Genomic DNA, 16768 nt, shown 5'->3' on the forward strand with positions numbered 1-16768 from the left:
AAAAATAAAATTTTTTAACCGCGGAACCCATACAGCGAACAATTATATTACGTATATTAGAACAAAAAGTTTGTAAGCTGGTATGATGATGGTACCATCATATTGTGCAGATAATGTACTGTTGAAATATATAATAGAATAATTTTTGGTTCGTTTTAAAATATTGGAAATTAAAATTTTTAAACCGCGGACAACATACGGCGCGGATTCATTTTACGTATATTAGATCAAAAAGTTTGTATGCTGGTATCCTGATGATACCATCATATTGTGCAGATAATGTACTGTTGAAATATATATAAGAATAATTTTTGGCTCGTTTTAAAATATTGAAAATTAGAATTTTTGAACCGCAAACCCCATACGGCGCGGATTCAATTTACATATATTAGATCAAAAAGTTTGTAGGCTGGTATGCTGCTGGTACCATCATATTGTGCAGATAATGTACCGTTGAAATATATAATAGAATAATTTTTGGCTCGTTTTAAAATATTGGAAATTAAAATTTTTAAACCGCGGGACACATACGGCGCGGATTCATTTTACATATATTAGATCAAAAAGTTTGTACGCTGGTATGCTGATGGTACCATCATATTGTGCAGATAATGTACTGTTGAAATATATAATAGAATAATTTTTGGCTCGTTTTAAAATATTGGAAATTAAAATTTTTAAAGCGCGGGCCACATACGGGGCGGATTCATTTTACGTATATTAGATCAAAAAGTTTGTACGCTGGTATGCTGATGGTACCATCATATTGTGCAGATAATGTACTGTTGAAATATATAAAAGAATAATTTTTGGCTCGTTTTAAAATATTGGAAATTAAAATTTTTAAACCGCGGACTACATACGGCGCGGATTCATTTTACGTATATTAGATCAAAAAGTTTGTACGCTGGTATCCTGATGATACCATCATATTGTGCAGATAATGTACTGTTGAAATATATATAAGAATAATTTTTGGCTCGTTTTAAAATATTGAAAATTAGAATTTTTGAACCGCAAACTCCATACGGCGCGGATTCAATTTACGTATATTAGATCAAAAAGTTTGTAGGCTGGTATGCTGATGGTACCATCATAATGTGCATATAATGTAGAGTTGAAATATATACAAGATTAATTTTTGGCTCGCTTTAAACAATTGAAAATTAAAATTTTTAAACTGCGGATCCCATACGGCGCGGATTCATTTTACGTACATTAGATCAAAAAGTTTGTACGCTGGTATGCTGATGGTACCATCATAATGTGCATATAATGTAGAGTTGAAATATATACAAGATTAATTTTTGGCTCGCATTAAACAATTGAAAATTAAAATTTTTAAACCGCGGATCCCATACGGCGCGGATTCATTTTACGTATATTAGATCAAAAAGTTTGTACGCTGGTATGCTGATGGTACCATCATAATGTGCATATAATATATAGTTGAAATATATATAAGATCAATTTTTGGCTTGCTTTAAACAATGGAAAATTAAAATTTTTAAACCGCGGATCCCATACGGCGCGGATTCATTTTACGTATATTAGATCAAAAAGTTTGTACGCTGGTATGCTGATGGTACCATCATAATGTGCATATAATGTAGAGTTGAAATATATACAAGATTAATTTTTGGCTCGCTTTAAACAATTGAAAATTAAAATTTTTATACCGCGGATCCCATACGGCGCGGATTCATTTTACGTATATTAGATCAAAAAGTTTGTACGCTGGTATGCTGATGGTACCATCATAATGTGCATATAATGTAGAGTTGAAATATATATAAGATTAATTTTTGGCTCGCTTTAAACAATTGAAAATTAAAATTTTTAAACCGCGGATCCCATACGGCGCGGATTCATTTTACGTACATTAGATCAAAAAGTTTGTACGCTGGTATGTTGATGGTACCATCATAATGTGCATATAATGTAGAGTTGAAATATATACAAGATTAATTTTTGGCTCGCTTTAAACAATTGAAAATTAAAATTTTTAAACCGCGGATCCCATACGGCGCGGATTCATTTTACGTATATTAGATCAAAAAGTTTGTACGCTGGTATGCTGATGGTACCATCATAATGTGCATATAATATATAGTTGAAATATATACAAGATTAATTTTTGGCTCGCTTTAAACAATTGAAACTTAAAATTTTTAAACCGCGGATCCCATACGGCGCGGATTCATTTTACGTATATTAGATCAAAAAGATTGTACGCTGGTATGCTGATGGTACCATCATAATGTGCATATAATATATAGTTGAAATATATACAAGATCAATTTTTGGCTCGCTTTAAACAATTGAAAATTAAAATTTTTAAACCGCGGATCCCATACGGCGCGGATTCATTTTACGTACATTAGATCAAAAAGTTTGTACGCTGGTATGCTGATGGTACCATCATAATGTGCATATAATGTAGAGTTGAAATATATACAAGATCAATTTTTGGCTTGCTTTGAACAATGGAAAATTAAAATTTTTAAACCGCGGATCCCATACGGCGCGGATTCATTTTACGTATATTAGATCAAAAAGTTTGTACGCTGGTATGCTGATGGTACCATCATAATGTGCATATAATGTAGAGTTGAAATATATACAAGATTAATTTTTGGCTCGCTTTAAACAATGGAAAATTAAAATTTTTAAACCGCGGATCCCATACGGCGCGGATTCATTTTACGTATATTAGATCAAAAAGTTTGTACGCTGGTATGCTGATGGTACCATCATAATGTGCATATAATATATAGTTGAAATATATACAAGATCAATTTTTGGCTTGCTTTAAACAATGGAAAATTAAAATTTTTAAACCGCGGATCCCATACGGCGCGGATTCATTTTACGTATATTAGATCAAAAAGTTTGTACGCTGGTATGCTGATGGTACCATCATAATGTGCATATAATGTAGAGTTGAAATATATACAAGATTAATTTTTGGCTCGCTTTAAACAATTGAAAATTAAAATTTTTAAACCGCGGATCCCATACGGCGCGGATTCATTTTACGTACATTAGATCAAAAAGTTTGTACGCTGGTATGCTGATGGTACCATCATAATGTGCATATAATGTAGAGTTGAAATATATACAAGATCAATTTTTGGCTTGCTTTGAACAATGGAAAATTAAAATTTTTAAACCGCGGATCCCATACGGCGCGGATTCATTTTACGTATATTAGATCAAAAAGTTTGTACGCTGGTATGCTGATGGTACCATCATAATGTGCATATAATGTAGAGTTGAAATATATATAAGATTAATTTTTGGCTCGCTTTAAACAATGGAAAATTAAAATTTTTAAACCGCGGATCCCATACGGCGCGGATTCATTTTACGTATATTAGATCAAAAAGTTTGTACGCTGGTATGCTGATGGTACCATCATAATGTGCATATAATGTAGAGTTGAAATATATATAAGATTAATTTTTGGCTCGCTTTAAACAATGGAAAATTAAAATTTTTAAACCGCGGATCCCAAACGGCGCGGATTCATTTTACGTATATTAGATCAAAAAGTTTGTACGCTGGTATGCTGATGGTACCATCATAATGTGCATATAATATATAGTTGAAATATATACAAGATCAATTTTTGGCTTGCTTTAAACAATGGAAAATTAAAATTTTTAAACCGCGGATCCCATACGGCGCGGATTCATTTTACGTATATTAGATCAAAAAGTTTGTACGCTGGTATGCTGATGGTACCATCATAATGTGCATATAATGTAGAGTTGAAATATATACAAGATTAATTTTTGGCTCGCTTTAAACAATTGAAAATTAAAATTTTTAAACCGCGGATCCCATACGGCGCGGATTCATTTTACGTATATTAGATCAAAAAGTTTGTACGCTGGTATGCTGATGGTACCATCATAATGTGCATATAATGTAGAGTTGAAATATATACAAGATTAATTTTTGGCTCGCTTTAAACAATTGAAAATTAAAATTTTTAAACCGCGGATCCCATACGGCGCGGATTCATTTTACGTACATTAGATCAAAAAGTTTGTACGCTGGTATGCTGATGGTACCATCATAATGTGCATATAATGTAGAGTTGAAATATATACAAGATTAATTTTTGGTTCGCTTTAAACAATGGAAAATTAAAATTTTTAAACCGCGGATCCCATACGGCGCGGATTCATTTTACGTATATTAGACCAAAAAGTTTGTACGCTGGTATGCTGATGGTACCATCATAATGTGCAGTCAATGTAATGTTAAAATATATGAAAGAATAATTTTTGGCTCGCTTTAAACAATTGAAAATTAAAATTTTTAAACCGCGGATCCCATACGGCGCGGATTCATTTTACGTACATTAGATCAAAAAGTTTGTACGCTGGTATGCTGATGGTACCATCATAATGTGCATATAATGTAGAGTTGAAATATATACAAGATTAATTTTTGGTTCGCTTTAAACAATGGAAAATTAAAATTTTTAAACCGCGGATCCCATATGGCGCGGATTCATTTTACGTATATTAGACCAAAAAGTTTGTACGCTGGTATGCTGATGGTACCATCATAATGTGCAGTCAATGTAATGTTAAAATATATGAAAGAATAATTTTTGGCTCGCTCTAAACAATTGAAAATTATAATTTTTAAACCGCGGATCCCATACGGCGCGGATTCATTTTACGTATATTAGATCAAAAGTTAGTGCGCTGGTATGCTGATGGTACCATCATAATGTGCAGTCAATGTAATGTTAAAATATATGAAAGAATAATTTTTGGCTCGCTTTAAACAATTGAAAATTAAAATTTTTAAACCGCGGATCCCATACGGCGTGAATTCATTTTACTTATATTAGATCAAAAAGTTTGTACGCTGGTATGCTGATGGTACCATCATATTGTGCAGATAATGTACTGTTGAAATATATAAAATACGGCGCAAATTCTATAACGAAGAATTATACTATGTGTATTAAACGAAAAAATTTGTACGCTCGAATCTGTTTAATATAAAAGTAATCTGCATAAAATGTACTATTAAAAAAACAAGCGATGAATTCTATGCTTTTTTTGAATAGTTAAAGATGAAACTTTATAGCCGCGAACCCTACACTGCGCGGACTTATGTTATGTATATTATATAAAATAATTTGCATGCTCGTATTTATTTAATATAAAGAGCCAATAATTTATCGCTTGTTTTTTTCAATAGTACGTTGTTTGCAGATTATTTTTATATCAAATAGATACGAGCGTGCACATTTTTTTATTTGATATACATAATAAATTTTGCGCCATATAAGATCCGCTGCTACAAAGTATCGATTTTTAATATTCAAAATTTATTGCTTGTATATTTCGATAGTACATTGTATTATATATATAAAAGTTATATGCAAACAATGAAATATATTATTCGAGTTTTAAGTAGTAAACATATTATTTGTAATATTATTTATAACATTTTTAATTTTTATAACATATTTTTATTTTAAAATTTAATTAGCAAATTAACGCTTTAATTATGTGATTTCTGTCAAAAAATGTTAATCAAATTTAAACAAATTTTATATAAAAATATCATTTTTTTTATATATAAAATCGAGAAATGGCGCGCGCGTAGCGCGCGCTTGTGTTGGTCTAGTAATAATAAAAGAGAAAGAGAGAGAGAGAGAGAGAGAGAGAGAGAGAGAGAGAGAGAGAGAGAGAGAGAGAGAGAGAGAGAGAGAGAGAGAGAGATTCATTTTATCGCTTTCATCTATTTTTAATTTTTGACAGTTCTGGCAATCAAATCTGAGATTTTTTAAGTCTGTTAATTTTTTAAAATTTACTTTGGAATATAGATTAATTTATTATATGTATATTTTCACTAATTTCCCAAGATTTCTGGGAAATGTGAGTGCGATTGGTTTAACTTACAATGTAATTATATATTAAAATAATTTTTATAATAAAAGTGTAACAAATATAGCATAAATTTATAGTTGGAGAAAGGGAAGAGGGGGAGAAAACTTCGTCATCTCAATAAAGATCAGTAGGCGATATTAATAATACAGCAAAGTTCGGCTTCCCGTTAATCGTGCCTGCTGAATTTCTGCAAAAATAAAGCACTCATAATACCCTTAGATCTTAGCTCCGTAAGAGTCTTAGCCTAAGAAGATTTTGTAAAAGAAAAAAATCGGATCTCAAGTAATAAAGATAACAGGTTTCTTGCGGTGCCATTCGAGGAACATCGAATGAAATACGACGACCGAGGAGGAAACTAGTGGTACAGTTGGAAGTCTAAAACATTTTTGCGGTGGGGAAAACCAAGAGAGAGTGTGCACCTCGCCCCTTCTACTTCTACTCTTTCTCTCTCTCCTGTGGCTATCCATGACTCTTCTTGGCTCGGGATGAGGGAATTGCTAGCACAGACGTGCACGGAAGTTTAGCGTGATCTATTGGCTGAGTTTTCGTAGCTCGCTGAAGCGCCGACGGAATTTAACGAGCCACTCGGAATGAATATTTTGTTCTCGTACGAGGGTGTAATGCACGGTCGGGTTTTCACCCTCTCTTTCTCTCTCTGCCTCTCGAATTTGTTGGCCAGGTAATGAAATTGATCTCAATGATCCGCGACCGGAGTCTCTCTTTCTTTCTCGATGGTCGTATAAATAATCGAAAGGAGCAAACGGGGGTCTAATAAATCGTGCTGCGATTTTAGAAAACCGTCTCGGCGTCTCTTTCTCCCACAGAGATGGAATGCGCCCTCGTTTCGCAATTTAGTGATACATTCGTGATTCACAGCCCGCCGTTTTTTCTTCAGCGCGTTAAGCTTTTATATATCGTGTTATATATATATATATATATATATATATATATATATATGAGATGATTAAGTTAACCTTAGAGCAACGTTGCACCGCGGATTATCGCGCGCGTATCAAATTAAGTTTTCATATCGTGCACCGGCGAGCGTTCATCATTATATCGTAATTAAATATATTATCGTTGTTTGTGTAGCGAATTTAGAGACGACCGAGACAACATTACGTTCTGGAAAATAATACAGCATCGCGATATATTGCGATAACAAACAGCAAAAAAGGCAAAGAAAAGGTTAAAGGAAACAATTGCGATCTCAAATTTTATTGAAATTTAGATAATCGTTCTCATAATGCATTTTATTAAATTAATGAGAATTTTAAAACGAGTTTCATATTGGCTTATATTTGTAGCTATTATTAGTTTTTTATGCACATCAATTTTTATCCACTAATATTGAAAAGTTCAACATAAAAAACGAAATATAAATACATATAATAAATAATGAAAAAATAAGACTACTACTTGCTTTTATTTTAGTAATATTAATAGCATCATTTGTGTCTATTCCCTTTTTGTTGATTTTATTAAGGATATCCGAAGACTATTGTTCAGATTGGATTACATCAGTTATATAAAATTTATTTTAAATTCATTAAACTGGTTGTCAAAAATGTTATGTTATATCTATAAATCTTTATAAATGTAAATTTATAAATGACTCATGTTATATTTATAAATGATATCGATCTTGTAAGTAATTAAGCCCAACTCTTAATTTAAAATTATATGACAATGCATACGATTCCACCCAGCGCCTCCGCCCACGTGATTACGACCGACCAGGGAATGATGATGGCGGTGTCGAAATTGAGATACGTCTTAATTTGCACGTCCAAAATCGTCGAATGGAATAATCCTCAAAAAGAGAGAGCACGCTCTCGTATAATCCCTTATGAGTTTCGCGGGCAAACGTTGATTGTCCCCCTTCGAGAATAAATACATATTTTGCACGGCCTCTCTCGGACTTGATGCACACACAGAGACGATATGTAACCTAACCTAACCCAATGAAAACCAACCTAACTTAACCTAACCTAACGTTATTTCGGATTAATCGTAAACCCTTATCGAACCTGGCCGAAATTCGACCAGACCGAATTTAATTATTTACTTTCGGCCGCCGAGGGTAATGGCGGACTCTGGAAACCCGTGGATCTTTGTTTAATGAATTACCCATCTCGACGTGGCATTAGATTAAATCCGAGGCAAAGTCGATGGACGCGTCGGGATGGCTTGGGCTAAATTGATACAAACGACACGGCTGCCCACGCTCTTTTTCCCTCCCCCCTTCCTCCCTCCTTCCTTTCCCTTTCTCGGCTTTTCTCACCCTTCTTTCGTCCGATCACCTCCGGCTCTCGCACCGTGATTGGAGAAAGGCGAAGGTGTTGGAAGTTATTTCACCGTCGTATCTCGCCGATCAAAATGCTGAGAGGTGCGGGAATTAATCCCGAAAGTACCCCTATTCCATCAAACGTCACCCGTGTTCCGCCGACACGTCTCTGATAAGTGTGCGTCTTGCAAATTGAAATTGAAGATCGGCAGCTACGCCCCGAACTCTCTCATCCTTTTTTCTTTCTCTCTCTCTCTTTCTCTCGAGAAACCGGTTAAATAAGGTGCGATAAATAAAATATCCCGATAACGTGCTGGGGAAAGACTGTAATAGCGAGCGAGCAGTATGCAAGTTTATCGTCGCGGATTATAGATCGTTAAGAATGCTCGACATGGAATAAAAACATGTAGTTTCTTAGGCATTATGTGGAAAAGAAAGTACCATATTGTATATATTGCATCGATTTTGACGATTATTTTTATACTATATATGATATAAATAGATATATAGATATAATAAATAAATGGCATAATTTTCATCCATTATATCTCAAGATAAAATAAAAAATAATTTGACAAATTATCGAATACGATTACGTAAACAATCAAATTGATCAATGTTTGCGATCTACAAAATATATCTTACAATTAGTTTTAAGTAAAGCGTTTAAAATAATTTATTGGTATTTACTGCGAAGATGAACGAACATCAATTTTACAGGCAAAAAAATAAGTGAAATATAAGTTAGAATTTATAAAGATATCGAAAAGCGACTTCTCTCTCTTTCTTTATCAACCTCCTAATTAAAGGTTTATTTTTTTCACTTAATAGTTCAAAATTGTTCTAAATATTCAATAAAAGTTTATAGATTAAAATAAATAAGAATAAAAATTATGATTTTATTTGAGCTGATTTTATTTAAAAATATACAAATGAGAGAAATTAAAAAGTAAATTTTAATATTAAAAGTTAAAAAATTTATTTAATTATAGTAAATTGAATTCTAAATGGAATTCAGGAATTTGTTAAAATTTGTCAAATCTATATATATTTAAATTGATAAAATTTTTTCACGATTTTTTTAGAGATTTTATTGAGAAAAAAATTTAATATTTGAATGATTAATGCTAATAATACAAAAATAATTGAAATACATACAAAAATTAAAATTATTTATATTAATAAAAATTAATTTTTTAATTGGAAATTAAATGTAATATTTAAATATACTATATGAATTTTAAGGGAAGGAAAAGAATTGCAAAAATAAAATTAATTCAATTTAAATACTTTTATATAGTTATTTTAGTATATTTAATATAGATTGAAATATATAAGAAGTCAAACAACATCTACAAAATGTCAGCATCAATTCTCTCTTTCTCTCTCCCTCTCTCTCAACTCTCTCCTCCTTCAGAGATCGATACTTTAGGAGGAAAGAAAGTGACTTTAGCATGAGGCACGACACGAAAGCGATCGACCCTTCTAATTTTATGTGCCTAATTATTATTGTTTTTATCAATGCAATTAGCGTCACAGGCATTTTTATTGCACGTCGCTGTCGCTTTTCGAGCTTCCTTTGTATTTTTATTTCACGGAAATCTTTGACACTGTCGACAACTCGCAGAAGTACTGTACTTTCGTCGTTTTCTCTCTCCGAGTTTTTCTTTTTCCTCTTTTTTTCCCTCACTTTCTAAATGCTGTTTCGCAACCGCGACAAATCGAAGTCAGCAGGTGACGATTCAGCAGCGAGTACAAGAGGAAGAAGTTTCTTCTCGTACCTTGGCGCGGTTTACTCGCGAAGTCTAGACGTATTCGAGATATTGTATGCAAAGCTGTCGATGTCTATCGGAAGCTTTCTTCGGAACTAAAATTCGAAAAGTTGCATATCGTCGCGCCACAAGAGAGGAGGCGCGCTCTCAAAGAAAGAGAAAAAGACACAAGAAATGTCTGATAAAAAAGAAATTGCAATGTAGCGAGGTGTGTCGGACTGAAATAAAAAAAAAATCCTTCCTCGCGCGTACGTCGATAAAAATTTAACCGGCATGTCCGTATTATATTTTTACTCACGAGAAATTATTCATATTTGACTCCGTTTAGTGTATAAAAGTTAGTATAACTGTGTATACGAGAGAATATTGAATAAATACTCATATATATGTATATACACCCAAAAATATACGCTCTATTTCTAAAAATAAATATTATGTAAGATCCGGATATTTTAGAATAAAATATAAAAAATTTGCAAAAATTTCAATATTGAACATTTCGATTACATTATCCACATATTTATATATATATATACAATATATATAATATATATATATTCATTAATTTTTATATATTTATTAATTTTTATATATTTGTTAATTTTTATACATTTACTAATTTTTATATATTATATCGCGAAACGTTAATTTTTTAATTTTTCTGCAAAAATATTGACAGAACCGACTTTTAAATTCAAAGCTGTCACCCTGAATTTATCTCTATATATTATTATATATTTATTAATTTTATATATTTTATCGGAGAAAAGTTTACTTTTCTTTATTTTCCTGCAAAAATATTGACGGAACCGGTCTTCAAATTCAGGGCTCTGTCGCTCTGACTTTACCTTTATACATTTTTTAATTTTTATATACTTTATCGAGGAATTTTTGCAGAAAAATAAAAGAGATGAACCTTGCTCGATAAAACGATCCAGGGACCCGTTACTTCGGCAATTATCTTTCGTCTTATTAATAAACTTAATACAGCTCGTCTTTCATATCGCCATAATCCGACACGACCTCGATATAGAGCCTCACTCTCCCCCCTCCGCCCCTCTAAATATTATTCGCGTCTAATTGGCTCGAGTTTCCCCGCGGATCGCTTCTAATTACGCGATAAAGAATTCCGCGAAGAACCAGCGATCGCGATCGGTTTTACGACGTCATCAACATAATCTCGTCGTCGATATTACGATAGTACGGACTGCTAATTTCGAGACAATGGCCCATCGGGAGCCTTTGTTCCGCGCCGTAAGGTAGAAAAAAAAAGAGACGCCGGAAACACTCGGCGTGTTTTCGCCCCGCGAACTAATGAGCGACGTGTCGTGCAGATAACGCGGGAGAGCTACTAATCTAATATCGAAGCGAAATTACGCATAAGGGATGCAAATCCCCCTTTCTCCTCCCTCCTCCCTCCCTCCGGAGACGAGCGAGCCGTCCTTTCACCCTCTCATTCTCTCTCTTTTTCTCTTCATCCTTCTCATCCTTCTCTCTCCTTCTCTCTCGTCGGCGCGCGTCCTAATAAACTCCTTTCATTAGAGCCGCCCCGTCGTGCTGCAAGCACGCCGAATGAACAAACTGTGCAGTCGTAACACCGGCTTGGCGACAGCTGCGGGACGAAGCACCCGCGGTTTTCCCTCCCCATCCTTCTTTCTCCTTCTCTCTCACCACAACCCTCCTCATCCCCATTAGCGTTCGCAGCCAGCGCGACTCTCTCTCTCTCTCTCTCTCTTTTTTTCTTCATCCTTCTCTCTCTGGAGCCTAGTTCTTTTCGTCGCGAAGCGTTTCTACTACGAGAGAACCTAGTGCTCATCCCTTGCCAGCTTCGGTCCGCGATCCTTCTCGCTCCTTCTCGGCCGCGACGCGATATCCTTCTCGCGGCGAGCCGAAGCGCGCGCGGAATTTCTCTCTTCTCTCCGCCGAGTCGCCGGCGACCGAGCAAATATCAAATAAATGAGACGGCTGCGCGAAACCTCGACGTTTTAATTACTAGTGTTTAGTCGCGGCACCGGAGTCAAGAGCCGCGGCGGACCTCGAAGCTCGCCTCTTTCTCTGTGTCTCTCTCTCTCTCTCTCTCTCTCTCTCTCTCTCTTGCTCTTCCGGTGACGTTGTCGCGCGTTCTCTTTATCTTTTTCCCCGGGATTCCCCGTAGTAATGCCAATCTCACCGCACCTCCGCGCGCTCGTCAGGAGAAAATGTCGACTTTCGGGGAGACGAGCGTGTTTTTATTGCACGCGCGGTTCATTATATCCGTCGCGGAAAACTGCCTCGTCGGAATGCACGGCGAGCTTTCCGTATGTACGTATGTACGTATAATATATGTATATACGATGTATGTGTGTGCACACATGTATGTACGTATCAACACCGCGATTATACATATATACGTGTTTTGCCAGGGATGGTTTAATTGCGAGCCCTGTAAATTTCGCACGCGCGAGGTAATCTATATCATTTCATAAATAAAAAGAGGGATCATTTCGAAAAATAGGACGGATGAGAATTGATCGTGCGCGCATTATTATCATCGAGAAATTATTTTTTGCGTTTTGGTTTAATATTTTTGCGTTATGCACGCGTCACGAGAGATGTAGGTTGCAGCAACTCGAATATTTCTACGTAGTTACAAATTTCCTCGCGAATTTAGGGTGACAATTCCTCCTTGGGTTTTTCAGTTTTTCATACATTATAGAGATACTTTATTTTACACCTTTTTTATTTATTAATGAACGACTCAGTATTAAATTTCATATTGAATACTATGCAAGGAAAATTTTATCAAGTGTCATATTTTTTCTTAAGATTGTTTATTTTCTAATTTTAAATATTTGATTAATTTTAATCTCATTATCAATTATTTTTTTGTAATAAAATCTGTAATAAAATTAATTAAAAAATAATTTTAATTTTGTTACATCGTTTCGTTGAAATTGATAACATAAGTCGCAAATAAAAAGAGGGGCAGTAATATAATAATAATGATAATAGTGAAAACAATTCCTATCGTAAATCCAGATGTCATATATTTTTCTTATGATTATTTAATTTTAAATATTTGAATAATTTTAGTCTCAATTTCAAATTAACATTCTTTTGTAGTAAAATCTGTAAATCCATTAAAAAATCATTTTTATCTTGTTACAATGTCTCGTGTTAAAATAGATGATGATGACTACTATAATATAATAATAATAATAATATTATTATTCGAAACAATCTCTACCGTAAATCTAGATATCTTTTTTTCGGCTATTGACGCGTCACGGTGCTGTAAATCCGCACAATTTGTGGCTGCAGACTTTTACGCTGCGTTGGTCCCGTGGACATCGGTCATCAGGGAACAACGCGGTTTCTCATCGAGAGTCAGACGATCTCGCGATATTTCGGCATTTTGATAAACGATAATAACATATTTCAGCGGCACGGAATTTTTTTTCGACAGGTTTTTCAGCGCGAAATTCACGGCTTAATAAATCGATGAAAAAGAAAACGGAATATACGCACAAAAATGCGCGATAAGAACTCGACGACTAAAAATTATCATGCTGACATTTTGTGTTTCTTCGGTCTCTTTGCTTCTATCTGATTGGAATAACGTCGAGTAAGAAGTAATCGGGCAAAGTCGGATAAATAAAACAATCTTCTAATGATAAGTTTAATAACCATTGTGTGATTTGTCCCTTTTTAAAAAAGGTATGTTAAGTCGATTCTCGCAAGTTTTGTTGCCTCTTTTCCGCGATACTGATTGGCTGTCTCGATTCGCATTGTGCGTTATATTCCTAGCATCGAGAAGCTGTCATTGCGAGGGTTAGCAGTTTGACAGTTTGTTCAAAATAAAATTAAATAAAATAATAATATGTTTTAAATAATATGTTATAATACTTTAAACTCGATTAATATTTTTGACAGTTATCAGCTGATTTCTGTCAAAAAATATTAATCGCGGATAAGGTATTATAATATATTATTTACAACATATTACTATTTTAATATTTTTTACATACCTATTATTATTTTAAAATTTAATTAGCAAATTAACGCTTAATCAGCTGATTTTGGTAAAAAATATTAACAACGCGTTAATTTGTTAATTAAATTTTAAAATAATAATATATGTTAAAAATATTAAAATAGTAATAAGTTGTAAATAATGTTATAATACTTTAAAGTCGATTAATATTTTCTGACAGAAATCAGCTGATAACTGTCAAAAATATTAATCGAGTTTAAAGTATTATAATAACATATTATTTAAAACATATTATTTTATTTAATTTTATTTTGAACAAACTCAAACTGCTAACTCTCGCGATGACAGCTTCTCGATGCTACGATTATAACGCACAATGCAAATCGAAACAGTCAATAAGCATCGCGGAAAAGATGCAACAATACTTGCGAGAATGATCTTAACATGCCTTTTTAGAAAGAGATGTTATAATATTTTCAATTCAATCAAAATAAATAATTTCTCACTCACCGATACGTGCAATAGCAGTTGTAGGAGTTGTAGTACAGCACATTGATCTGAAAACAAAATATTCAAATTATGTATATATACATGTGTGTACGTACAGGATGTTTTAAAAGTCTGGAAACGGTCGAATATCTCAATGCAATTTATAAAAAAATGTTTTTATTTTGCATACCTCACAGTTGCCTCGCTGTCGCCCGATGCCTCCCTGGGCCTCCTCCTCCTCTCTTGGTCCATGGTAGCACTCGCGAAAACACGAATAATTACGATCGCCCGACACTTTACACGGCACTCCCGACACGCGAAACTTTACACGGCACTCCCGACGCGACGCGTATTTCGCGTACATTGCACAATGAGAAAAAACGATGCGAAAATTATACTCGCGTGCAGCTTATCAGCAATGCTATCTGTAACAAATAAAATATATACATATATATATATATATATATATATAGAGATACTTAAACAAAAATTATGTTTCTTAAAAAAAATATTATTATATAATTATTCTGCTTAACCTCACAGTTGCCCCAGTGTCGCCCGATGCAACCCCGGGGCTTCTCCTCGTAGAAGAAGCTTCGAAACACTTACTTTTTTGCGTTTGCGACGCGCGGCGACGCCCGGATTTTAAATATCACATATTCGACGCGTTTCGGTAAAACGTGAGAATCGCGAGTGCTTATTCGCGCGCGAATAGAACCGATGCTCTGTTTTCGCGTCGCCGCTTTTTTCTAGGCCCACTTATCGGAGGGCCTCATCGAACGACGATGATGCGCGGCGACTCCCCCCGCGACGTACTTAGGTTAGATCGAGAGTCGTCGATATGTAATAGACTCGCTCGTGCGATCGCGATCACGACGTCGGTACACGATTTCGCGACGCGATCGGATTTATATGATAATTAAGCACTTAAAAACACTAAATTCACGCTCGTACTGTCGCGGACCGGCGATGAGCGCGCAAACGTCGAACAATCGAAAATGTACCTAGCAACAGTAATACTGATGTCGAGTGTCGGACTGGCACTGCCAGTTACGGGACGCGCAACGCGCACACGTCACATGTTGGGACAAGATGGCCGAGTCGTAGTGGTGGGGGTCCAGCGTAAGTATGGCGCGCACACGTTGCGACAAGATGGCCGAGTCGTAGTGGTGGTGGTGGGGTTCCAGCGTAAGTATGGCGTGTGAGCTCGGAGCTCGGCTCGGTTCGGCGGTATATTATTATTTTAAAATTTATTTCGTAAATTAACGCTATATATTATGTATTCTTTTTTAAAAAAAATATGTAAAGTCGATACTTGCATATATCGAAGTTTATTGTTGTCGCTTTACCGCGATGCTCATTAGCTGCCAAGATTCACGTTGTGCGTTATATTCGTAGCATCGAGACTATCATCGCGAGGGTTAGCAGTTTGATAGTTTGTTTAAAATTAAATTAAATAAAATAATAATATTAGTATTAAATAATATGTTATAATACTTTAAACTCGGTTAATATTTTTTGACAGAAATCAGCTGATAACTATCAAAAATATTAATCGCGGATAAAATATTATACCTAACATATTATTTAAAACATATTATTTTATTTTATTTTCATAACAAACTGGTAAACTACTAATTCTCGCGATGACAGCCTCTCAATGCTACGAATATAACGCACAATGCGAATCGAAATAGTCAATCAGCATCGCAGAAAACATGCAACAATACTTGCGAGAATCGACTTAACATGCCTTTTTTAAAAAAGGATGTTATAATATTTTAAATTCGATTAATATTTTTGACAATTATCAGTCGATTTTTGTCAAAAAATATCAATCATGGATAAGATATTATAACATATTATTTAAAATATATTATTATTTTAATATTTTCACATATTTACACCTTCATTACCGCTATAGCTATAAAAATGTTATAAAATAAGCAATTTCTCACTCACCGATACGTAGGTACAATAGCGGAGTTGTAGTACACAGCACACATTGACCTAAAAACAAAATAAACTTATTATTTTGCATTATAACACAATATAAATATAAATATATGTAAGCTAAAATATTTAATTAGCAAATTTTCGTTTTATTAATATTTTTTGACAGAAATCAGCTGATTAAAGCGTTAATTTGCTAATTAATTTTTAAAATAATAATATGTTATAATACTTTAAACTCGATTAATATTTTTGACAATTATCAGCTGATTTCTGTCAAAAAATATTAATCGAGAATAAAATATTATAACATATTATTTACAATATATTACTATTTTAATTTTTTAACGTATTATTATTTTAAAATTTA

General features: G+C 34.0%; 1 long non-coding RNA gene across 1 annotated transcript; it reads right to left on the reverse strand.

Annotated features, from left to right (window-relative positions):
- Positions 1–14463: 14463 nt before the first annotated feature.
- Positions 14464–16449, reverse strand: LOC145942320 (uncharacterized). The gene is made up of 3 exons (XR_014426349.1): positions 16408–16449; positions 14636–14870; positions 14464–14513 (listed from the first exon to the last, which is right to left on the reverse strand). It is a non-coding gene; the product is annotated as an uncharacterized LOC145942320 (long non-coding RNA).
- Between the last annotated feature and the right edge of the window lie 319 nt (positions 16450–16768).

This window comes from Prenolepis imparis, unplaced genomic scaffold (genome assembly GCF_030444845.1).
Source record: "Prenolepis imparis isolate NDT839.2.m4 unplaced genomic scaffold, iyPreImpa1.0 SCAF_10, whole genome shotgun sequence".
Classification (NCBI taxonomy): domain Eukaryota; kingdom Metazoa; phylum Arthropoda; class Insecta; order Hymenoptera; family Formicidae; genus Prenolepis; species Prenolepis imparis.